Source organism: Rattus norvegicus, chromosome 7 (assembly GCF_021556685.1).
Source record: "Rattus norvegicus strain SHRSP/BbbUtx chromosome 7, alternate assembly SHRSP_T2T, whole genome shotgun sequence".
Classification (NCBI taxonomy): Eukaryota; Metazoa; Chordata; class Mammalia; order Rodentia; family Muridae; genus Rattus; species Rattus norvegicus.
Window position 1 is genome coordinate 101,893,285 of NC_141540.1, and position 25,243 is coordinate 101,918,527.

The 25,243-nt window shown below is 41.1% G+C and overlaps 1 non-coding gene across 1 annotated transcript; it reads right to left on the bottom strand.

Annotated features, from left to right (window-relative positions):
• Window positions 1–21,252: 21,252 nt before the first annotated feature.
• LOC120093988 (small nucleolar RNA SNORA17) lies at window positions 21,253–21,384 on the bottom strand. Its single transcript, XR_015626260.1, has one exon. It is a non-coding gene; the product is annotated as a small nucleolar RNA SNORA17 (small nucleolar RNA).
• Window positions 21,385–25,243: the final 3,859 nt, after the last annotated feature.

Here is a 25,243-nt window from a genome sequence, read left to right on the forward strand (position 1 = left end):
GAAGAAATTCAAAAAAATCATTAGGTCTTCAAAAGTATCTACTCCACAAAATTGGAAAATCTAAATGAAATGGATGATGTTTTATATAGATATCACATAGCAAAGATAAATCAAGATTAAGCAAACTATTTAAATAGTACTGTATTCCCAAGGGAATAGAGGTAGTCATTAAATCATTAAGTTTCTCATCCAAAAAAGGCCGAGATCTAGATTGTTTCAGCTCAGAATTCTATCAGACTTTCAAAAAAGATCTAATACCAGTACTCTTCAAACTATTGCACAGAGTGGAAGCAAAAGGAACATTGCGAAACTCATTCTATAAGGCTAAAGTCACTCTGCTACCTAAATTACCCAAAGACAAAATGAAGAAAGAATTTCAGACCAATTTCCCTTATGAACATTGATGCAAAAATACTCAATAAAATACTCGAAAACTGAAACCAGGAACACATCACAGACATCATTCACCATGATCAAGTAGGAATCATCCCGAGGATGCAGGAATAGTTCAATGTATGAAAATCCATCAATGTAATCTATCCTATAAACAAACTGAAAGAAAAACTCACATAATCATCTCATTAGATGCTGAAAAAGCCTTTGACAAAATCCAATACACCTTTATGTTAAAAGTCTTGGAGAGATCAGGGATACAAGGTCCATACCTAGACAAAATAAAAGCAATATAGAGCAAGCCAATAGCCAACATCAAACTAAGACAATTCCACTACGTGCAGGAACAAAGTAAAGTTACCTACTCTGTCCCTGTCTAGTCAACATATTAGCTGAAGTTCTAGCTATAGCAAAAGACAACTAAAGGGCATCCAGGGGATAAAATCTGGAAAGGAAGGCATTAATGTATAGCTATTTGCAGATGATATGATAGTATACATAAGTGACCACAAAAATTCTACTGGAGAACTCCTACAGGTGATGAAGACCTTCAACAAACTGACAGGATACAAAAATCAACTAAAAAAGATCAGTGACCCTCTTTTATACAGATGATAAACTGGATAAGAATAAAATTAGAGGAACAGCACCCTTTAAAATAGCCTCAAATAATATAAAATATTGTGGTGTAACTGTAACCAAGCAAGTTAAGAACCTGTATAGCAAGAACTTCAAGTGTCTGAAAAAAGAAATTTAGGAAGATATCAGAGGATGGAAAGATTTACCATACTCATGGATCAGGAGAATTAAAACAGTAAAAATTGTCATCTTACTGTCTTTACAGACCTTGAAAGAACAATTCTCAACTTTATATGGAATGCAAAACAAAACAATGACAATAACAACAACAACAACAACAGTAACAGCAACAACATCAACCAGGATAGCTAAAAAAAAATCCTATACAAGGAATTTCTGCAGGCTGGAAAACAATTTTCAAAGCAAATGGTCTGAAGAAACAAGCTGAAATAGCCATTCAAATATTGCATAAAATCGACTTTCAACCAAAAGTTATCAAAGAAAATGAGAAAGGACACTTCATATTCATCAAAGAAAAGTCACCAAGATGAACTCTCAATCCTGACTATCTATGCTCAAAATGCAAGGGCACCTACATTTATTAAAGAAACCTCACTAAAGCTCAAAGCACACATTGTACATCACAATAATATTGGGAGACTTCAAAACCCCACTCACACCAATGGACAGATCATGGAAAAAAACTAAACAGAGACAGAGAAACTAACAGAAGTTAGGAACCAAATGAACTTAAACAGATATCTATAGAACATTTCATCCTAAAAGAAAAGAATGTACCTTCTACTCAGCACCTCATGGTACCTTCTCCAAAATTGACCATATAATTGGTTACAAAACAAGCCTCAACAGATACAAGAAGATTGAAATACTTCCATGCATCCTATCAGATCACCACAGACTAAGGCTGATCTTCAATAACAACAAAAATGACAGAATGCCCACATACACATGGAAGTGGAACAACGCTCGACTCAATGATAACCTGGTCAAGGCAGAAATAAAGAAAGAAATTAAAGACTTTTTAGAATTTAATTACAATGAAAGAACAACATACCCAAACTTATGGGACACAACAAAAGCAGTGCTAAGAGGAAAACTCATAGCTCTGAGTGCCTCCAAAAAGAAATGGAAGAGAGTATACACTAGCAGCACGCCTAAAAGATCCAGAATGAAATGAAGCAAATACACCCAAGAGGAGTAGATGGCATGACATAATCAAACATGGGACTGAAATTAACCAAGTAGAAACAAAAAGAACTATATAAAGAATCAACAAAACTGGAAGTGGTTCTTTGAGAAAATCAACAGGATAAATAAACCCTTAGCCAAACCAACCAGAGGACACAGAGAGAGTATCCAAATTAACAAAATCAAAAATGAAAAGGGAGACATAACAACAGAATCCGAGGAAATTCAAAAAATCATCAGATAATCTAGAGGAAATGGACAATTTTCTAGACAAATATGAGGTAACAAAGTTAAATCAGGATCAGGTAAACCATCTAAACCATCCCATAACTACTAAACAAATAGGAGCAGTTATTAATAGTCTCTCAACCACATAAAGCCCAGGACCGGATGGGTTTAGTAAAGAATTCTATCAGACCTTTATAAAGACTAATACTAATACTGTCCAAACTATTCCACCAAATAGAAACAGAAGGAACACTACCCGATTCCTTCTATGAAGCCACAATTGCATTTATACCTAAACCAAACAAAGACCCAACAAAAAAAGAGAACTTCAGACTAATTTCCCTTATGAATATTGATGCAAAAATACTCAATGAAATTCTTGCAAACTGAATCCAAGAACACATCAAAACTCACATCAGTAAAGTGTCTGGGTGTAAAATTTACTCAAACAAAGCAGTAGCCTTCATGTAGTCAAAGAATAAACAGGCTGAGAAAGAAATTAGGGAAATGACACCCTTCACAATAGTCACAAATAATATAAAATACCTTAGTGTAGACTCTAACCAAGCAAGTGAAATATCTGTATGACAAGAACTTCAAGTCTCTGAAGAAAGAAATTGAAGAAAACTATAGAAGATGGAAAGACCTCCCATGCTCATTGAGTGAGTAGGCTTCATTCCAGGGATTCAGGAATGGTTCAATATATGGAAATCCACCAACGTGATCCACTATGTAAACAAACTCAAAGAAAAAAATCACATGATCATCTCATTAAATGCTGAGAGGATTTGACAAAATTCAACACCATTTCATGCTAAAAGTCTTTGAAAGATCAGAAATTCAAGGCCCATACCTAAACATAATAAAAGCAATATACTGCAAACCAGTAGCCAACATCTAATTAAATGGAGAGAAACTTGAAGTCGCATTAAAAACAAGGCTGCCCACTCTCCCCTACTTATTCAGTATAGTACTCGAAGTCCTAGCCAGAGAAATCTGACAACAAAAGGAAGTCAAAGGGATACAAGTTAGAACGGAAGAAATCAAAATATCACTATTTGCAGATGATATGATAGTATACTTAAGTGACCCCAAAGTTCCACCAAAGAACTACTAAGCCTGATAAACAACCTCAGTAAAGTGTCTGGGTGTAAAATTTACTCAAACAAAGCAGTAGCCTTCATCTACTCAAAGAATAAACAGGCTGAGAAAGAAATTAGGGAAATGACACCCTTCACAATAGTCACAAATAATATAAAATACCTTAGTGTTGACTCTAACCAAGCAAGTGAAATATCTGTATGACAAGAACTTCAAGTCTCTGAAGAAAGAAATTGAAGAAAACTATAGAAGATGGAAAGACCTCCCATGCTCATAGATTGGCAGGACTAACATTTAAAAATAGCCATCTTGCCAAAAGCAATCTACAGACTCAATGCAATCCCCAACAAAATTCCATAGAATTAGAAAGAGCAATTTGCAAATTCATTGGGAATAACAAAAAACCCAGGACAGTGAAAACTATACTGTACAATAAAAGAACTTCTGGGGGAATCACCATCCCTGACCTCAAGCTGCATTACAGAGTAATTGTGACAAAAATTATATGGTATTGATAGAAAGACAGGCAGGTAGATCAATGGAAGAGAATTGAAGACTCAGAAATGAACCCACACACCTATGGTCACTTGTTCTTTGAAAAAGGAGCTAAAAGCATCCAGTGGAAAAAAAGATAGCTTTTTCAACAAATGGTGATGATTCAACTGGAGGTCAGCATGTAGAAGAATGCCAATCAATACATTCTTAGCACCCTGTACAAAGCTCAAGTCCAAATGGATCAAGGACCTCCACATAAAACCAGATACACTCAAACTAATAGAAGAAAAAGTAGGGAAGAGCCTTGAACAGGTGGGCACTGGGGAAATTTTCCTGAACAGCACACCAATGACTTTGCTCTAAGATCAGGAATTGACAAATGGGACCTCATAGAATTACAAAGCTTCTGTAAGGCAAAGGACACTGTTATTAGGACAAAAAGGCAACCAACGGATTGGGAAAAGATCTTTACTAATCCTACGTCTGATATAGGACTAATATCCAATATACAAAGAACTCAAGAAGTTAGATTCCAGAGAGCCAAATAACCCTGTTAAAAATGGAGCACAGAGCTAAACAAAGAATTTTCAGCTGAGGAATATTGAATTCCTGAGAAGTACCTAAAGAAATGCTCAACATCGTTAGTAATCAGGGAAATGCAAATCAAAACTACCCTGAGATTCCACCTCACACCATTCAGAATGGCTAAGATCAAAAACTCAGGTGACAATAGATGCTGGCAAGGATGTGGAGAAAGAACACTTCTCCATCATTGGTGGGATTGATTGCAAGTTGGTACAACCGCTCTCAAAATCAGTCTGGAAGTTCTTCAGAAAATTGGACATATTACGAGGACACAGATATACCACTCCTAGGCATATACCCAAAAGATGCTCCGACATATAACAAGGACACATGTTCCACTTGTGTTCATAGCAGCCTTATTTATAATAACCAGAAGCTGGAAAGAATCCAGATGTCCTTCAACAGAGGAATGGAAACAGAAAATGTGGTACATTTACAAAATGGAGTATTACTCAGCTATTAAAAACAATGACTTCATGAAATTCATAGGCAAATAGATGGAACTAGAAAATATCATCCTGAGTATGGTACCCCAATCAGAAAAGAACACACATGGTATGCACTCACTGATAAGTGGATATTAGCCCAAAAACTCGGAATACCCAAGATACAATCTAGCAACCACATGAAACTCAAGAAGGAAGACCAAGGGCTGGAGAGGTGGCTCAGTGGTTAAGAGCACTGACTGCTCTTCCAGAAGTCCTGAGTTCAATTCCCAGTAACCACACGGTGGCCCACAACCATCTGTAGTGAGATCCGATGCCCTCTTCTGGTGTGTCTCAAGACAGCTACAGTGTACTCATATACCTAAAATAAATAAATGCTTCTTAAAAACAAAAAAAAAAAAAAGAAGAAGAAGAAGGAAGACCAAAGTGAGGATGCTTCAGTCCTTCTTAGTAGGGGGAACAAAAATATTCATAGGAGGAGATATGGAGACAAATTTTTGAGCAGAGACTGAAGAAATGGTTATTCAGAGACTGCCCTACCTTGGATTCAACCCATATCCAGCCACCACACCCAGAAAACATTGCTGATGCCAAGAAGGGCAAGCTGACAGAGCTCCTGAGAGACTCTACCAGAGCATGACAAATACAGAGGCAGATGCTCAAAGGCAACCATTGAACTGAAAACAGGGTCCTCATGGGAGGAGTTAGAGAAAGGATTGAAGGAGCTGAAGGGGTTTGCAACCCCATACGAACAACAATACCAAACAACCAGAGCTCCAGGGACTAAACCACCATCCAAATAGTACACATGGGCAGACCCATGGCTCCAGCTACATATGTAGCTGAGGATGGCTTTTTTGGGCACCAATGGGAGGAGAAGCCCTTGGTCCTGCCAAGCATGGAACCCCAGTGTAGGTGAATATCAAGGCAGGGAGGTGGAAAGGAGTGGGTGGATGGGTAAGGGAACACCCTCACAGAAGAAAGAGAAGGGGGATAGAATAGGGGGTTTATGAACAGGAAACCAGGAGTAAAATGTAAATAGAAAAATATCTAATAAAAAAGAACTTTTGGTGGTATCTCCATCACTAATTTCAAGTTATACTACAGAACAATAGTAATAAAGACTTTGTGGTATTGGCATAAAAACAGACAAGATGATCAATGGAATAAGATCAAAGACTCAGAAATAAACCCATACAGCTATTGATTCTTGATTTTTGACAAAAAATATCAAAACTAATGGACAAAAAAACTTTAACAAATGGTGCTGGTCTAAATGGATGTCTACAGATAGAAGAATTAAAATAGACTCATATTTATCATCCTGAACAAAGCTCAAGTTCAAGTATATCAGAGACCTCAACATAAAACCAAACACTCTAATACAAGAGAAAATGAAGAACTGCCTTGTACTTATTGACACAGGAGACAACTTCCTAAACAGAACATCAATAGCTCAGACACTAAGATCAACATCTAATAAACTTGACATCATGAAACTGAAAAGCTTTCACAAGGATGCCATGAACAGGACAAAATGGAAGCCTACAGAATGGGAAAAGATCTTCATCAACCCTATGTCAAACAGAGAACTAATACCAAAATATATAAAGAACTCAAGATACCAACAAACCAAATAACCCAATTTAAAACTGGGGCGCAGTGGTAAATAGAGAATTCTCAACAGCGGAATCTCTCATTGCAGGGAAGTACTAAAAGAAATGTCAATGTCCTTAGTCATCAAGAAAATGCAAATCAAAACAACTTTGATATTCCATCTTATGCTCATCAGAATAGCTAAGATCAAAAACTCAAGTGACAGCACATGCGAGCAAGGTTGTGGAGCAAGGGGAACACTCCTCCCTTGCAGGTGGGAATGCAAACTGGTACAAACTTTGGAAATTGACTTGGTGATTTCTCTGAAAATTGAGAATAATTCTACCCCCAAGACCTTGCTATGCCACTTCTGGGCATATTCCTAAAACATCCTCACTATACCACAAGGACAATTGCTCAACTTTGTTCATAGCAACCTTATTCATAATAGCTAGGAACTGGAAACCACCTAAATGCCCCCCAGCTGAAGAATGAATTTTTAAAAATGTAGTACATATATACTATGGAATCCTATTCAGCTGTTAGAAACAAAGATAGCATGAAATTTGCAGGCAAATAGATGGAACTAGAAAATATCATCCTGAGTGTGGTAATACTTACAGAGAAAGAAAGTCATGGTAAGTACTTACTTATAAATGGACACCATGCAACAAATGCAAAGACCCAAAGAAACTGAGTAATAAGGAAAGCCTGAAGGAGGGTGCATGAATCTCACTCAAAAGGGGAAGCAAACGGTCATCATAGGTGGATGGAAAGAGCGAACTGGGTGGGAGAGGTGGTGAGATGGGTATCAGTTGTGGGGAGAGGGCTGGGAGTGAGAACAATCGAGGAAGGGCATCTCTGGGAGTAGCTGGAGACCTGGGACAGGGGAGGTTCTGGGGAGTCTATGGTGGTGACTCTAGCTGAGACTTCTAATAGTGGGGCATATGGAAACTAAAGTGGCTACCTTCTCTAGCCAGGTGGGACTTCCAGTGCAAGGAGGGGGACATCGATCCATGCACAAAACTTTCAGCTCAAAATTTGTCCTGCCTACAAGATTCACAGGAAGAAAGATGGAGCAGAGGTTGAGAGAATGACCAACTGATGACTGACCCAACTTGAGACACACACCATGTAAAAAAGGACCAATCCCTGATACTATTATTGATACTCTGCTATGCTTGCAGACAGGAGCCTAGCACAACGGTCTCCTGAAAGGCATCATGCAGTGGTGGATGCAAACAGAAGCAGAGACCTAGAGCCAAATATCAGGCAGAGCTCAGTGAGTCTTGTGGAAGAGGGGGGTATAGAATTGAGTGAACCAGAGGGATGAAGGACACCATAAAAAGACCTACAAAGTCAACTAGCCTGGTCTGCTCATGCGGGCTTTCAGAGACTGGTCCACCAACCATACATAGAGCAGGCAGAGGTTGGACCTATTGGACCTACCCCCCCCCACACACACACACATTTGTAACAGATATGCAGCTAGATCTTCATGTGTGTCCCCTAAGAATTGGAGCAGGGGCTGTCTCTGGCTTTGCTGCCTGCCATTGAATCCCTTTCCCCTAACTGGGCTGTCTGGTTGGACCCCAGTGGGATAGGATGTGCTTAGTCCTACTGCAATTGTATGTCCCAGGGTGGGCTGGTACCCAAGGGGGCTTCCCCTTCTCTGAGGAAAAGGGGAAAGAGTAATGGTGAACGGACTCGTAAGGGTGAGATTGAGAGGAGAGACAATAGGGAGGCTTCGATAGGGATGTAAGGTAATCAAATAAATACATTTTAAAAAAAACTTGACAGTTTTTTGTTCTAAAGCTCAGTGAAGACTTCTCAGCTCTCTATGCTCAACCCATCCCCCACCCCCTCAGCTCCCACCCCAAGCTCTGCCCTGAAGAGTCACCAAAGCAAATTCCATTACACTCATTTAGCAATAGTGGCCTGATTTAACATGACCTCAAGTTAAATTGCTTTCACTAATGCAAACTTAATTGGGCTTCTTTTAATCCCTAGAAGTGATTTTCTTCTTTGGGCCTAGAGATGGCTCCAGTAAGAGCATGGTGGTTGCTGATGGAGGATTTAAAGTGGAGGCTTCATAGAGAATTTCAGGAATGTAGCAATGCTATGAGTGTTCTGTAGGCAACAGCTAGTGGCTTTGAGCTATCTCCTCAGAAATGTTTTAAAAAATAATAAACTAAAAGAGAAAACATGGTTTCATATTGCCATACCTATTCTCTTTGTGGCCAGGAATTTCTCAGACTGCACTTTCTCCAGTAAAAATATTTGGGGGGATAAAGCAGATGAGATTGCAAGCAGAACAGACAGAAGCTGGAGTTTCGTTCCTAAAATAACTCTTAAAATTCAGCTCTAAATTTCTCTGTCAAGCTCAGGGTACATGAGGTGAAACTACAAAATAGGCCTGCTTCAGTGTGACTTCCAAATATGGTAATAGCTAGCTTGTGTTTTTTATGAATAATCACAAAAATACCCACCTCATCTATAAGCAGAAAGACAGGGAGAGACCTCATTCCTCCCCCAATTGCTGTGCTAAAAGCCTGTCATCAGACCCAGCTTGACGAACGGGAGCGGTTCAGTTTTGAAAGAGCAAGAGAAAGAACCTAGAGTCTGACCTGCCCAGTCTTCCCTCTGCCACATCATGTCGCTCTCATACTGGTCCTGCATACCTTGGCAATTACTGTATGTCAGCTGCAGACTGGTTTATACAGTTCACTCATAGGAGAACAAATGAGTTGGAGAAGATTAGCCAATTTGGCTCCAAAAGGCCCTAGCTTCAGCCTTAAATTAGCCCAGCCCTCTCTAAGTAAAGAGGGCCTGGACCACTTATCTAAGGTCCTCTTTGTAGAATCGTTTTGATCTTTCCAAGGTAAGCTTCAGCTGAACTGTCCTCATCCATACTGATCCATCATCTGTGCTTTGTGTCAATCAGCACTGCTTTTGATCTTGGACTCTCAATGCACAGTCACCTTTTCTCTCCTCCACAGATATCAGCTTGGCATGTCAAATGTCTGTGATGGCTACTCACAGTCATCTTAATAGATCTCTTTTTGTACTATACCTGAAGGAAGTCATTCAGTGATTCCGTCTCCCACCTCCGCCAGGGCAGGAGCTCATTCAAGACTGGTGTCACCATCTCTAGTGTAAGGTAAGGTTGGGGCATTTTTGAAGCAGCAATTTGATCTTCATAGCAGTCACAGTACCAGCCCTGTGAATCAAGAAAGCAACTGAGAAAAGGTGGGAATAGAGTGCAAATCCTTTCCTTTGTGTCATCCCATGGCAACATGTTTGGTCCCGAGATTAGCTACAGCCCCTGCAGCATTGATCTTGGATACACTGTTCAGGATGAGACTCTGAGAAGAGCAGCGCAGAGCAGATGATTTGTGTCTCCTTTGGTGTTTTCTGTCCTGCTTTGGAAGCCAAGGGAACAAGGCTATGTGAGCTTGCCAAATGGCCAGCAGAGGGCGACTCTGGAAACAGGTGACTATGGATAGAGAGGAGGCTCCAGGCCTCCTTTCAAGTGAAAACTCTGGAGGTGGCCAAGTTAGTCCAGCTGCTGCGGTGAGCTCATCACAACCTTGAACTCATTCCAGAGAACTGATCTGATGTGCGAAAAGCCTTGGGTCCTTCACTGTGCTGATTCTGCAACCTAGAGCACCTGCCCTTAACTTGTCAAACCCTACCCGATCCTCTAGCCAAACAAATCAATCAAAAATATCAGTTGCTAGAGGAACACAAATACAGGCAGCAGGATTGGGCCTAGAAGGCTGAGCTCTGTTCCTGCTGCTCTGGGTTACAAACACATTCCAAAAATATAACTCTGCCCACACCATGGCAAAGCTGCCTTTGATAAAAAACACAATGTACGGTATACAATGTTGACACATAACAGATGGAACTTTGAGGGATTTTTTTTCTTTTGTTGGATTTTATTTACATTTCAAATGTTATCCTCTTACCCGGTTTCCCCTCCAGAAACCTGCTATCTCTGCCTGCTTCTATGAGAGCCACCCTTCCCACCCCCCTGCCCTGCCATTTCCCTACACTGGGGCATTGAGGCTTGACAGAACCAAGGACCTCTTTTCCTACTGGTGCCCAACAAGGCCATCCTCTGCTACATATGTGGATGGAGCCAAATGTCCATCCCTGTGTACTCTTGGGATGGTGGTTTAGTCCCTGGGAGCTTGGGGCGGGGGGAGTCTGATCAGTTGATATTGTTGATCTTACAGGGTTGCAAACTCCTTCAGATCCTTCAGTCCTTTCTCTAACCCCTTTATTAGGGACTCCATTCTCAGTTCAATGGTTGGCTGCAAGCATTCGCCTCTGTATTTGTCTGGCAAAGCCTCTTAGTAGACAGCTATATCAGGCTCTAATCAGTATGCACTTCTTGGCATCCACAATATTGTCTGAGTTTGGTTTCTCCATATGGGATGGATCCCCCCAAGTGAGGCAATCTCTGGATGACCTTTCCTTCAGTCTCTGTTCCACCCTTTGTTTCCCTATTTCCTTCTGTATTTTTAGAACTTTGAGTTTTTGAAGTGTGTTCTTGGTAAAGAGGAACTAGACAGAATACATTAAATTCTTGGTTAGAATGTAGACTCTTCCCCATGTGGCATACACAGTCAATACAAGAACCTTTCTTTTCACTTTTTTATGTGTCATCATTTCTTTCCAAGACTAATAGTCCCCAGAATTGACTTTTCTCATTGACCAAATAAAACTGAGTTCATTGGCCATGTTTATTTCCCATATGGCTGAGAAACAGCAGGCCTAGATGCTGTGACGGCGTGAGCATCCTGGGCCTGCTGGTAATACAGTAGTGGGTCCAGAGATGGTGTAAAAGCTATGGCTGGAAGGGGATGGACAGTTTCCCTCAGCCTCCATACATAAAGCTATACACTAAGTAGAAAAGGTGGGTGTGCTGTGACAGCCTGGCTTTAAGACAAGCCCCAACCAATCACATCCTGTATACCCTTCCCAAGCTGATCACAAAATGTCCCTTCCAAGCTCTCCTATAACTGCAAACAGATATCTTTAAAGAGTTCAAATAAATTCAGGATGTTCTTGGGGGAGGAAATGTCCACCCCCACAGGTTTCTATTTCCACACTGACACTTGTGCAGTGCCAGATTGTACTCAACACTGAGAGCTGCTGGTTCAGACCCTGTCATGATAACCCCAAATTGTTTTATTGGGTTGTAATAGATAGTATTGGGGGCTTACTCAAAAACATTTTTCAAATTTAATCCATGCCAACACCTCATTTTCTTTTGTTCTGAAAGAAAAATACAGGGAAAGGAAGAAGGGAAAAATGCTGTCAGGGAAACAGGTCTTAGAATCGCCTGTTCTTTGATTTTAACCATACAGGGTCTTCAGACACTTAAATTGATAGTTAGCTGGGTAAAGAAGACCTTGAAGGAAGAAAGGAATATTGTGCTGACTGTCTCAATATCTTACCAAGGTCTTCCTATTCTAAAAAGCTTGTTGGAATAAGAGGAAGTTGAAGGGGCTTTTTAAGAAGCTAATAGTCCGAAAAAAAGAACCAAAAAAAAAAAAAAAAGCTAATAGTGGTTTTGTGTCCACGTTAGCATGTCTTCTTCAGATCAGGCTGGTGAGACTTCACGACTGTAGCTTCTGACATTTCTAGAAGACACAATCTCGCAGAAAACTCCTTAATTCTGTCTCTTACAACCCTTCGGCCACCACTCCCACCTTTATCCCTGACCTTTAGGTGCTGGAGCGTGTTGTAGATGGATCAGTTCTAACTGGGCCCCACAACTCTCCAACTTGATGAGTTGTAGTCTTCAGAAATGGTCTCAGTACCAAAAAGGAAGATTTCTTTATGGGAGAGGACTGCACTCATTTGAAGGTATAAGGGCAAATATTTAGAATGCAGTTAGGGGTTATGTTGATTTAGCGAAATGATACTTGCAGGTTCTCCTCTAAGATCCATGACTTCACTAGCTTTGCATAATTGGCTTAGCTTTCAATTCCAGGAATAATTTGTTAGGTAGATTTTTAAGTACAATTAGAGCTCTATTGTCTGCCACCAAGGTATGTATGCCAGTACTATACCCTTAGGGTTATCATGCCATACTGGTCATTGTTGCAGTTCAGAGTATCATGGCTGGGACCCACATGTGAAGCTGTGAACTGCCCTTTGGAAGCTCTCCTTCTGGTACCAAGAGAGCTTCAAATATTCAACCCTAGAAACAAATACAAGCAAGTGACAGTATACAGACTATATAGGTTATATTTATGCATCTGTGGGTATGTATGTGCATATGTTTACGTATACACATATGATATCTATGTGTATATATGTATATGGTGTGTGTGTGTGTGTATGTGTGTGTGTGTGTGTGTGTGTGTGTGTGTGTAAACAACAATTCAAGAAAAAGAAGCAAAGAAGCCATGAAATTGAAAGAAAGCAAGAGGTGGTATTTGGAGGGAATAGAGGGAGGAAATTATGTAATTATAATATAACTTCTAAAAATAAAAAGATGAATTTTAAGAAATGAACAAATGGGCAATGGTGGCACAGGCCTTTAATCCCAGCACTTGGAAGGCAGAAGCAGGTGGATCTCTGAGTTCGAGTCTAGTCTGGTCTCCACAGTGAGTTCCAGGGCATCAAAGACTACACCGAGAAACCCTGTCCTGAAAACCAAAAACAAAATACAAACATATAAACAAAAATTAAAAAAAAAGAAGAAACTGGTAGGATTCCACAGCCGAAATATTATGATTGTTTTTATATCATAGCCTGAATGAATAATTCCTCCAAACAACTTTTTCCCCACAGAGAAAAAGACTAATATAATTAGTTAATTAACTTTCAGAGACAATGAAGGGATTGTGAATGACCTCATTTTGCAAAGAAGCTATAGAAAGAACAGCCTGCTTCTATTTTACACACAGGTCACGTCCTCTGTGGTATGTGACCAAGAGGGCACTTACAATTTTGTTTGACCTGCTGCACCATAAATGCTGTGGCACACACTGTGCTCAGTAAATGCTTTGACTTTGTGAAAATTAAGGTTGTTTTCAACGTCCTTCTGGACCCCATGAGCATGTGATGAGCAAGGATCAGGCTGACACTGTCCACCGTGACATCAACAATTATGACACCTAGAGCAATAAAGGGAAAATGTGATATAAAAAGTAACTGCATGGAGCCATCTTCTTATTTTATGGTCCCTATGTTTGAGTGAGGAGAGCTGCTATGGCCTGTATTCAAATCCCATCTTTAGTATGTATCAGGATGTTGCTCAGAAACTCGTAAATTATAATTGGAATAAAAACTTTCTCACTGGGCTGAAGAGATGGCTCAGCGGTTAAGAGCACTGACTGCTCTTCCAGAGGTCCTGAGTTCAATTCCCAGCAACCACATGGTGGCTCACAACCATCTGTAATGGGGTCTGATGCCCTCTTCTGGTGTGTCTGAAAACAGCTACAATGTACTCATATAAATAAAACAAATAAATCTTAAAAAAAAAACTTTCTCCCAAACTGAAAAAAGTCATATATCCTATGTAAAAGCATTTTGTAAATGAGGCTACAAATATAAGGTGGTGATTTTAAGGAATTATGTGGTTCTTTCAGCCACTATTTTTGTTTTCTAACTTTGTATGCTTGCATGCATAATGTGTGTGCGTGTGGGCGAGCATGTGTGTGTGTATGTGTGTGTGTGTGTGTGTGTGTGTAAGCATGTACATGTCACACCACACGTGTGGAATTCAGAGGGACTGTCTCCTTCTATTGTGCTTTGAAGCAGGGTCACTCTTGTTTCTCTACCAGGCTGCCTGGCCCAAGCTCCTGGCAATTCTCTCTTTTCCACCCTTCATCTCTCCATAGGCGTCCTATGCACGCCACTGCATCTGGCCTTCTAAATGCACTCAAATATCAAGTCTACATGGTTAGGTTTGTAAATCAAGTACTTTTATCCCCAATGACATTTCATTTGATCCGTTTCCTACCTGGTGACCCTGGGAAGGAATCCGCTTCCAAGTTTACCCAGGAAGTTTGCAAAATGTCGTCCCTTGTATGACAGAGCTGAACTCCCTGTTTTCATGTTGATGGACAGCTATATCCCACTGTCAGCATTCAGAGGACGTTCTTAGTTCTTTTCCCAAAGATCCCTGCATCTCAAGGAAAGTCTCCCCGTCTGCCTTTCTCTTTTACTCCCTTATAGAGAATGCTCTAGTTTAAAAGTGATTACACCTGGGCTCACCATAGTTGATTTTATTGGTGGAAGTACATGTGTACAGTTGAGATACATCCTAATAGTTGATGTTAGTGTCTTCCTCAACTCGATCTCCACCTCAGTTTCTGAAAAGGTCTCTCACTACACCTGGTGCTTTCTGCTTTGACAAGACTGGCTGACCAATAAGCTCTCGAGATCTGCCTACCTCCGTTTCCTAGTGTTTGTCCTATGTGCCATCTCACCTAACATTTATCTGAATGCTATGGATACAAACTCAGGTCCTCATATTTGTCAACAAGCACTTTACCAACTGAGCCATTTCCCTACTCCCCAAAGTAATTTTTAATTAGCCAGACACCACCACATCTTATATCTACAAAAAAATAGCTTTTTACAATGAAATGTAAATTAATGAGTGTGGTACCATTACTCAGAGTCCTGAGGATTAGGGCTGGGCATCTTAGGAAAGGGGACACCTTAGTGTTATAATGAACCCGTTAGAAGATGGTTTTAAATGGGCATACAGGACTATTGTTATTCAAATAGTTCCTCACATTAAGATTGAAGATCAATGCTCAACTCAATGTCTATAAAATACAGATTTGTTAGTGGAAATGTAAGGCTATTTTTCTGGATACTTTCTTTGAAATTTCAACTTTCACAGAGAAAATAGTGAAAATGTTTCTGTCTTAGTTAATAATTCTGTATTTACCTCTACTCTCTGCTTCCTAGAAAAATACCTAGGTATAACAGAGTTACTGAAACTGAATGAATGAATGAATGAATGAATGAATGAATGACAGAAATTTTCATTTACATTTAATGAAGTCTGATATCTATACAATAGTCTTACTACTTGGGAAAATACATTGACAAACACTTAATTATGAAATCTGGATTCTTATTTTGTCTTTTGTGTGTGTGTGTGTGTGTGTGTGTGTGTGTGTGTGTGTGTGTAATGTTTCCTTGGGAATTTATTCCACTATAATCTTTTTCTATTGAATAAAACTGTCCTTGCCCAGTGTAAAGGGGCCAGTGCTGTCAGACTGCAGAGATTTGCAAAGATCAATGAGAGTTCTGCCTGAGGCGGAAGCAGGCACCAAAGAGTCAAAGACAAAGGTCTTTTCCTGAAAGAATATATGAGCCGCACCCTTTTGACTACACAGTGCATCATGAACAGCAGATTTGATCTTATTTCAGTAAGATGTAAATGGCTCTGATTAGGCAAAGCACAAAACATCTTCTGTACCCATCCTTGATCATGACAGATCCTCTATACTGTTGCCAAAGCTTTCATTGTATAGCCAGATTAATACGCATATCGAAGTGAAGCAGTGTGACATCAATGACATCAGCCAGTAGTGAAACAGGGAAACTCAACCCACCTTACTATGGCTAGACCAATGCTCTTCTCTGGGTCATTGGTAGCTGGTTATCATCTAAGAACAAACCTGAAATTTTTACTAGTTATACATTCCTCATATGATCTCTCCAGAATGTTCTTTTGTGGTTCTTCTTTTTCCCAAGTTGAACAAAACTGTTTTCCAGGAGCCACACTCTGCCACAGTCCACTTGTTAAATGAAAGGCAATTATGTAGTGGGCAATTTCACACAAGCACACACACAGACACATGAACATTATTGAGTGTGAATGCATTTAGATAATGCAAAGCTCATGGAGTCTGTAGAGCCAGACACACGTTCAAACCATTAAGTAAAGGAATATAGTTGACTATAGTGTGCTCTTTCTATCCTACTGGAAGTACCATCCTTTTCTTACTCATTTAGTCCAACTCAGGGGCAGTACACTACCGCCATTTCCCACGGACACAGGGAGAATCGAGATATGAAGAGGAAGAATGCTTTGCCAAGACGAATAGCACAATGAGAAGCTAACACCAAAAATCCTGCCTCTAAAGACCATGTGTTCACGGCTTGTTCTCTTCCAGATCTATCACAGTGGGCTTTCAAGACTCTCTAACTCCATAGCCTTCTACCACATGAGTAGGATCTGCCTCCTGCTATGAGTATTAGTAAGTACTAGATGAGTAGTCTTTTTTTATTTTATTTTTCTTAGATATTTTATGTATTGACATTTCAAATGTTATCCCCCCCACCGTCCCATACCCCCTTGCTCCTTCCCCTGCTTCTATAAGGATGCTCCTACACCCGCCCACCCACTGTAGGAAGAAATGATCTTCTCTGATTCTGGGACATGAACTCTCTTTGTGATCTCCAGATGTGGCAACAGACAGAGGCTTGTCAGAAACGGAGGAACATGCCTGATTTTGTTGTCTATAACAGGTGGTAAATCCTAGCCAGGTGATAAGTTATGGAGTTCTGAAGGCCCACTGTGGTAGCTTTGGAAGAGTGTGGAAACCCATTTCATGGACACTTGGGGCAGGCTTTCTGGGATCAGAAACCAGCTATACTTGACCTTGGGAAGATGCTATTCTGAGCAGCAAACAGAAAATTGAAATAGCCCCTTCCTTCGGGAATCAAAAGCTCTGGTCTGGGAGACAGAAAACAAAGGCATAACAAATTTAGCATAATATAGTGAAGCTTACATCAACTATTGAAAAACTATGAAGAGTGGAAGAGGAAGGGACACTGGATTGCAGTGTCATTGAAATTCAGAATATCTTCCCATGTCTCCCTCCCTTTCCCAGTCAATCACATACTAGCATAGTATTGATGTGACACCATAAGTCATTTATTAGTCGTCTCCAGAGAGACCATTCTATTATCAGAGTAACACCTCTCCTCAAAAATCAGGTGGAGCATGAAAAAAAGATTAAAGGACAGAGGTAGGTAGCCTGGGAGTGTGCAAACAAAGCAGGAGCCCTGACAACTTGCTGAGAGGAGTGAGCAAGGAAAATACAAGAAGAAACATAATCTCATGTCGCTATTACCACAAATAAGTGCTGGCTGACAGCCAGCTCAGGAACAGTGACTCCAGTTCAGAAAGTACAAAGGACTGAACTTTCCAGTCAACTTAAGTGAACTTGGAAACAGATACCTCTCCAGTGACCTTGAAAAGGAGCACGGCTTGCTGAGACCTTGGTTTTGGTCTTGAGAAACTAGAAGTAGAGAAATCTGAAAAGTATCACTGAATGTGATAGGGCACGAGTGGTCCCAACACTTGGAACATGAAAGCAAGAGGATCACGGATAACAACCAGCCTGCTTATGTAGGGAACCTGAGGCCAGCCTGGGCTCTAGGAAGCCCTGTTTCAACAGATATGACAGGGGAGGGGGAGGGAGAGGGAGAGGGAGAGAGAGAAATGGAGAGACAGAGAGACAAATTGACACAGACAGACAAAAACAGAGACAGACACAGACAGACAAAGACAGGCAGAAAAGAGAGAGGGAGGGAGAAAGAAAGGAAGAGTGGGGAGAAAAGAAAGAAAGAAAGGAAGGAAGGAAGGAAGGAAGGAAGGAAGGATGGAAGGAAAGAAGGAAGGAAGGAAAGAAGGAAGGAAGGAAAGAAGGAAGGAAGGGAGGAAGGGAGGAAGAATCTAGAAGATCTAGCTTAGATCACAGACAGGTGATTGTAAGATAGTACACATGTATTATTCTAAATCACTAAGATTGTGGGACATTGTTACATCAGAAATAGAAAATTAACAGTGACAGTTCAGACATTTTAGGGAAAGTCTCTCTCTCTCTGTCTCTCTCTCTGTCTCTCTCTCTCTGTCTCTCTCTCTCTTTCTCTCTCTCTCTCTTTTTCTCTCTCCCCCTCATTCTCCCTCTCCCTCTTCCTCCCTCCCTCCCTGCTTCCTTCCGTCTCTTCCTCCCTCTCCTTCTCTCTCTCTCCTCCTGCCTGTGTGTGTGTCTGTGTGTTTGTGTGTGTGTGTGTGCGTGTGTGTGTGTGTGTGTGTGTGTGTGTGTGTGTGTGTGTTTATGACAAAGGCCATGTCACCAAAGTGCTATAAGCAGCTTTCTGTGGCAGAGACTTCTATGGGAAAGGACTGAGAGACTGAGAAGGTCTTTGTTTCCTCCGCTCCCTGCACCTGCAGAAGCACTCCCAGGCATTAACCCTGGGCAACAGCCTTTTGAAGTACTGCAGAGCTAACCTCTTCACTGAGCTCATAAAGTATAAAATGTACTCGTGTTCCTGATTGAAGATCCCACTCTCCCACACCAGCTACAGCTTCAGCTCACTTCAAGGAAAATCACAAGGAATCTCTATTTTTGGTTTGTTGTTGGTCTTTTTATTATTGTGGCAACAGAAACTACATAAAGTTTACAATTTTAACTACTGTCTTTATTTGGTTGTTTGTTTACTTACTTGATTACTTATTTTGCTGAGGCCGTTATGCCTATGCCAGAGCATGTGTGTGGAGATCAGAGGACGATTTGTGGAAGTCAGATTTCTCCTTCCATTATGTGCCTCCTGGGATCAAACTCTGGTCCTCAGGCTTGGCAGCAAACACCTTTACTCACCATTTTTACCCTAATGATCCAGTATTAATTATTTTTTTTCCAGTTTAGAATATGTGCTTATATATCTTCTGTGTACATGTGTGGGTCAGATGACAAACTTAGGGGCATCATTTTTCTCTTACCATGAGGTTCCTGAAGATCAAACCCAGGGCTGGCTCAGCATCAAATGTCTCTGTTGCTATTTTATGGCCCAATATTGTTTTCTTTGTGTGTCTTTTTAACTTTTTATTGTTTCTTCATGAATTTCACATCATGCACCACTATCTTACTCATCTCTTGCAACCTACTCCCCAACAGAGAAAGAAAAATCTTTGTGTGGAAGCTGTAGTGTGTCCCAGTACACCATTTTGTCCACACTTCTTTCTTCAAAAATGTTCATGGCCATAACTCCTTGGTCTGGTACTAGGCCTCTGGCTTCTGCTATTCTATCAATACTCAAACCTCACTGGAACTCCTCTTATATATCCTCTTCTTGCCCTGTGTTGTGGACATCCTGTAGTTTTGGATCTATGGGACCAGGCTCTTCATGCACTCCAGCAGTTCATTGATTGGGTAGATGTTGGGGTGGGTCTGAGTGGAATCTGAGCTGATCAGCCTGCCAGGTCTCCCACTCTCATGTTTTTAGGTCCAACTCACCAGCAACCCCCAATACCATGGTCAGCTCTATTCTGCTGCCCTGGTGAGGTACAGGGACTGCCCTCTTAAGGGTTGTAGCAGGGGAGGGACATGGCAAGTTCTCCTACTCTCGTGACCCCAAGGCCAGCCCTCCTACCTCCCATAGATGGTGACAGACAGGGGAAGGGAGGAAGATGTCTCTCCCTCATCCATGCCAACACCCAACAGACAAGAGGCAGGGCTACTTGTCCCACACTCACACCCTCAGGACCAGCTCACTCAAACTCCCCATATCCAGAGCCAGCTCTACCATAGTGCCCAAGTGAGGTGCAGAGCCTGCTTACCCAGGAACTGTAGCAGATGAAGGGCAAAGAGAGCTCTCCTGCTCTCATGACCCCATCAAGGTCAACTCTTCTGCCTACAACCAGTGGCAAGGGCAAAGGGGAAGAAAGGGGATCTCTCCCCTCACAGACATAGCTGCACAGGAGGCAGGTAGTAGGGCCAGGTGCTCCCATGCTCCTATCCTTGGGGTTGCCTCACCAGCAACTGCTGTAATGTGTGGAGTCTGCTGTACCAAGTACTACAAATGGCTAGTGTCTGCTCAGCAGTGTTTCTGCTCTCGTGTCCCAAGAGCCAGATCTCCTACGATGCCTGGGTGAGGGTAGAGCCAGTTCTGCCCAGCCTTCAGAAATCAACAGGCATCAACATGTCCCTGGGCATCAGCTCAGACCAGGGACCAGACCTGACCTTTGGTGGTAACCTATATCTGCTTCTGCAGGGCCACAGACTCATGGCCCCCAGTGGCAGCACAGGCCAGGACCCCACCATGATCCTAGGTGGTCTCCCCATCTACTCACATCACTCTCTGTTCTTCACTACCCTCGAGTCTCCAGTTCTGCCTCTCTTCACTGTGCCCACATCCATCTGCTTCTCTTTCTCCTCTCATTTCTCCACCACTTAGTTGCTCCTCTTTGTTATGCTTTGTGGCTCTCTGGGTGTCTGGGGTCATCTCAGGGGTGGTCTCAGGAATGCTATGCCCTACTCATACATTATGGTATTGTTCAGAAGTCATGTTAGGCATGGTCTGTATCCCTAGGGACCTGACTGGTGATGATCTCAAGCTAGTTTCCTATCTAAGCCACATGGTGCTAGTCTGGTGGTCATCTCTGCTCCCTCCTCATATGGCCCAGCTGAGTGGTCCTATGCAAGGATTGTCAGTCTTGGCCTCACTCCAGTCCAAAGTCCTCAGGCCCAGGAAGGTTATTCTAACTTTAAGCTTGTTCCTGGTCCTGGGAATCAAATGGGCGTGGGCAGCACTGGTTGTCTCAGGCTTACTTTTTTCAGGGGATGGTAAGCTACTAATCATTCCGAACTTCATAGGTCAGAACACTAAATTTAGATATAGCCTCCCTCCTCTCTGCCACCTATCAAGGCACATATGACACAGCAGCCATATCTGCAATGCTTCCTGAGATAGGTCAATCATTTTGGAATGTCACATTTAGTTGCATTGAATGAGATCACGTTTTTGTACAGCCATTGCCACTACCTATTTCCAGAACTTTTCTTCTCATAGGCTGAAACCCTAGACCCATTAACTAACAATATCCACAAAAGGAAGCTAGCATTTAAGGGGAAACGGCCGCACCATGTATATAATGGTTATGTGCATGTTATCACACTTACTCAGCACATACTTAGAAAAAAAAAATCTATGTTGGTACCACTGTGCATCAAGAGGGTGAGAGGCTCTGTTTCAATGAAACCTTCAGACTCCAAACTCAGTGACCTTTCTAATGTGATACACACACCCACCCACACACACACACACACACACACACACACACACACACACACACACGACTATCTTCTAAATTACCTGCAGGTGAAAATTTCCTACCTTTTCTTTTCTTTGATCTCTACATTGTTGTTGGCTTTAAGAACCCATCAAGACAAAGTTGACAGATATAACATTAACTGCCAGGCACTGGGCACATAAAAATATTTATCCCAAGACTTCACTAGGAGCAGATTCTCTCTGTGTCTGTTTGTCTCTGCCTCTGCCTCTCTCTCTCTCTCTCTCTCTCTCTCTCTCTCTCTCTCTCTCTCTCTCTCTAAGCTTCTATCCAGGCAATGGAAATTTAGACTAAAAGATGTCATTCCCGACGGGAGAGAACCTGATGACCTTTTTTCTTTTTCTTTCTTTGGAAGACAAGCATGTTATACCATTCAATGGCTAGATGTTTATGTATCTAATACTTATCCTCCTAATTTAAAAATCATACCACTTTCTAATATAAATGAGAAATCTTTATTATTTAAATATTTTGTTTTAGTCTGCTAGAATAAATTCCATGAAAGCACACATTTTTCCTGTTTTCTTTATTGTTGTGTATCTATAGCCCAGACAGAGTTTCTCTGTCTTCTCACTGATATTTGGAGCAGGGAAGTTCTTTGTTACAGGGTATTGTCCTGTGCACTGAAGGACATTTTTGACCACCACCCACTCAAAGACAATAGCAACTTCACAGTTATAACATGCTAAGTATTTCAAAATTGCCTCAAATGTTTCCAGGGTGCAAAGTCTCTCCTTCTTGAATATGAATGATCTAAAATAATGCCTGACTCAGAAAAAAATGAACAGTAAGCATTTGCTGAATGAAGAGAATAATATCAAATTAATTAGCATGCTTAAAACATACAGAACAGGTCTTTGTGCATGGTAAAAAGACATTACTAGTTACATCAAATGTTGTTGTTGTGTTGCTGTTTTATTATTGCTGTGTCTTTGTCTCCTTCTAGAGTAAGCCTCGGAGACAACCAACCTATTACATTGAGACTTAGGGTTTAACTTTTAAATGTAATCATTTTATACAAGCTTCAACATACACTCACCCTTGGAAGTGCTACCGTGTTGAATATTGCTGATTCATTAGCTTGCGTCGCCATGTTAACTTGCTTTCAGAGAGACCTCAGAACACATCGTCTTCTGCTACTTCAATACATGCACATTAGTTTCCTATCAACATGTGCTGATCAGGAAGTCTGTAATCTGGCACCGGTGTTTATTTTTACTCCTGTCTATTCCTGTTGGCTCGTGAAAACAAAATTGTTCGAGCAAGTATTTTATAGTGAGCTGTATCATATGTACATTGATTTAATCTGCCCACATTCGGTTCTACAAGCTGATCCAAAGAATAGAGAGAAGCGGGGTTGGGGATTTAGCTCAGTGGTAGAGCGCTTGCCTAGGAAGCACAAGGCCCTGGGTTCGGTCTCCAGTTCCGAAAAAAAGAACCAAAAAAAAAAAAGAGTAGAGAGAAGCATAATTTTCATTCAATATGAGCCCCTCAGTGCAAGCCAAGTACCTCATCTGGTGCTCAACTAAAGCAACAGCAGTCTGTTCTACCTTGGAGACACAACTGGCCACAGAAAGCCTAATGAAAAGAGGCAGTGCTGTGCACAGGACCAATAGTACCTACTTTATGACAGATAATGCTGCAGCTTAGTCTTAAAGCTAAGTTTAAAAAATAAACTTAAGATGCTCTAAGACAATGGGAAGAGCTCCTGGCTTCACATATCCAGAGGCTTAAAATTGATTACGATGTCAGAGCTGTCCAAAGAGATCTACCGATTCAGTGCATCTCCCTCCCCCACCCTTTAGAATCTCAGCTGACTGTGTGTGTTGTCGAGTGGGGTATTCATGTATTCACACGTGAACATGTGTGCAGGCCTTAGCACCCTCATTTCCACCTTGTTTGAGAGTGAGTCTTTTGATGTTCAGTACTGTGTAACCGGTGTTAGCTGGTCTATGAACTCATGGTATTCTCCTGACAAAGTGAAGGACCACTGGGATTAAGTGGGGTTTTTACCCACTATATCTAACTTTATAGATCCTCTGGGGACCCTATCTCCAGTCTCCCTGCTTGCAAGGCATGTGCTGTATCCATTGAGTCATCTCCTCACCTCCCCAGCTGACTTGCTTATAGAAATAAATGTTCATGCTGGGTGTTTGTGGAGCATGGCTTTAATCCTAGCACTGGAGAAGCAGAAGTAGAAGGATCTCTGTGAGTTAAAGCTGAGCCTGGTGTACATAGTGAGTCACAGGCTAGTCAGGGCCATACAATGAGACTGTCTTAGATAAAGATTGGAGCAAGAGAGAGAATGGGGGAGGAAGGAAGGAAGGAAGGAAGGGGGGAAGGAAGGAAGGAAGGAAGGGGGGAAGGAAGGAAGGAAGGAAGGGGGGAAGGAAGGAAGGAAGGAAGGAAGGAAGGAGAAAAGAAGTTAATGTTCTTTTATAAAATTTAAAGTATCAGCAAATAAACTGGCATGGTTCTTCAAAACAGTTCTGAGAAAGAACAAAGTAGAAAAGTTCACACATTTCCAGTTGAAAACCTCCAACAAAGCGTTAGCAATCAAAGGACTAATGTGTTGTTTAAGGATAGCCACAGAGAGTACCATTAAGAACTCAGAGATAAAACAATGTGTTATAGATAATGATTTTTGGCAAAAGTGTCAAGACCACTTAGTGGGAAACTATTCTCAACAAAGAGTTCTGGGTCATCAAATAGTCACATCAGAAAGGGTGAGGCTGGGTTTCCCTCTCTCCCAAATTAACTCAAAATGGATCAAAGGCATAAATGTAAAACCTAAAACTGCAAAGTTGTTAGAAGAAAACCCAGGGGTAAATCAACACCAAGTCAGACCTGGCAACAGATTCTTAGACATGAAGCTAAGATCACAAGCCAGACATAAAGGCAGGAGACTTCATAAAAGCTAAAATCCCTTGTGTTCCAAAGGACACCATCAAAAAAGTTTCAAAACATATGAAAACACAGAACAGGAGAGAATATTTTACATACTTTCTCTAATAAAGGACTGGAATTCAAAATACACATTACACACTCTTAACTCGTAGTAAAAAGATACTCCAGCTTAAAAAGAGGCAAATGATTTTTAACAAAGATACACTAAAGGCCAGTTAATCTATTAAAAGATGCCCAACATCAAAAGTCTTCACAGGAATGTGAATCTAAAACATCTAAGATAGTCTTTCAAGTCGACTAAGCAAACTAAGAAATCTTTCTAGATCTCCCAATGTCAAGTAAGAGCAAGTATTGGTAAATATGAGTAATGGCAAATGAGTAATTGGTAAATATGGTAATATCCCACGTCATCTAATGTGGTGAGTGATGGGTTGTCAAGTTGTCTATTTTGCCACAGAGTCTGGCAAATTCTCATAAATGTAGAGTTCCCACACATTCCAGCAAGAAGACACTTGTAGGTATGTACCAAAAACATGTCCACAGAAGCTAGTGTGTGGTGATTCATACTAGGTAT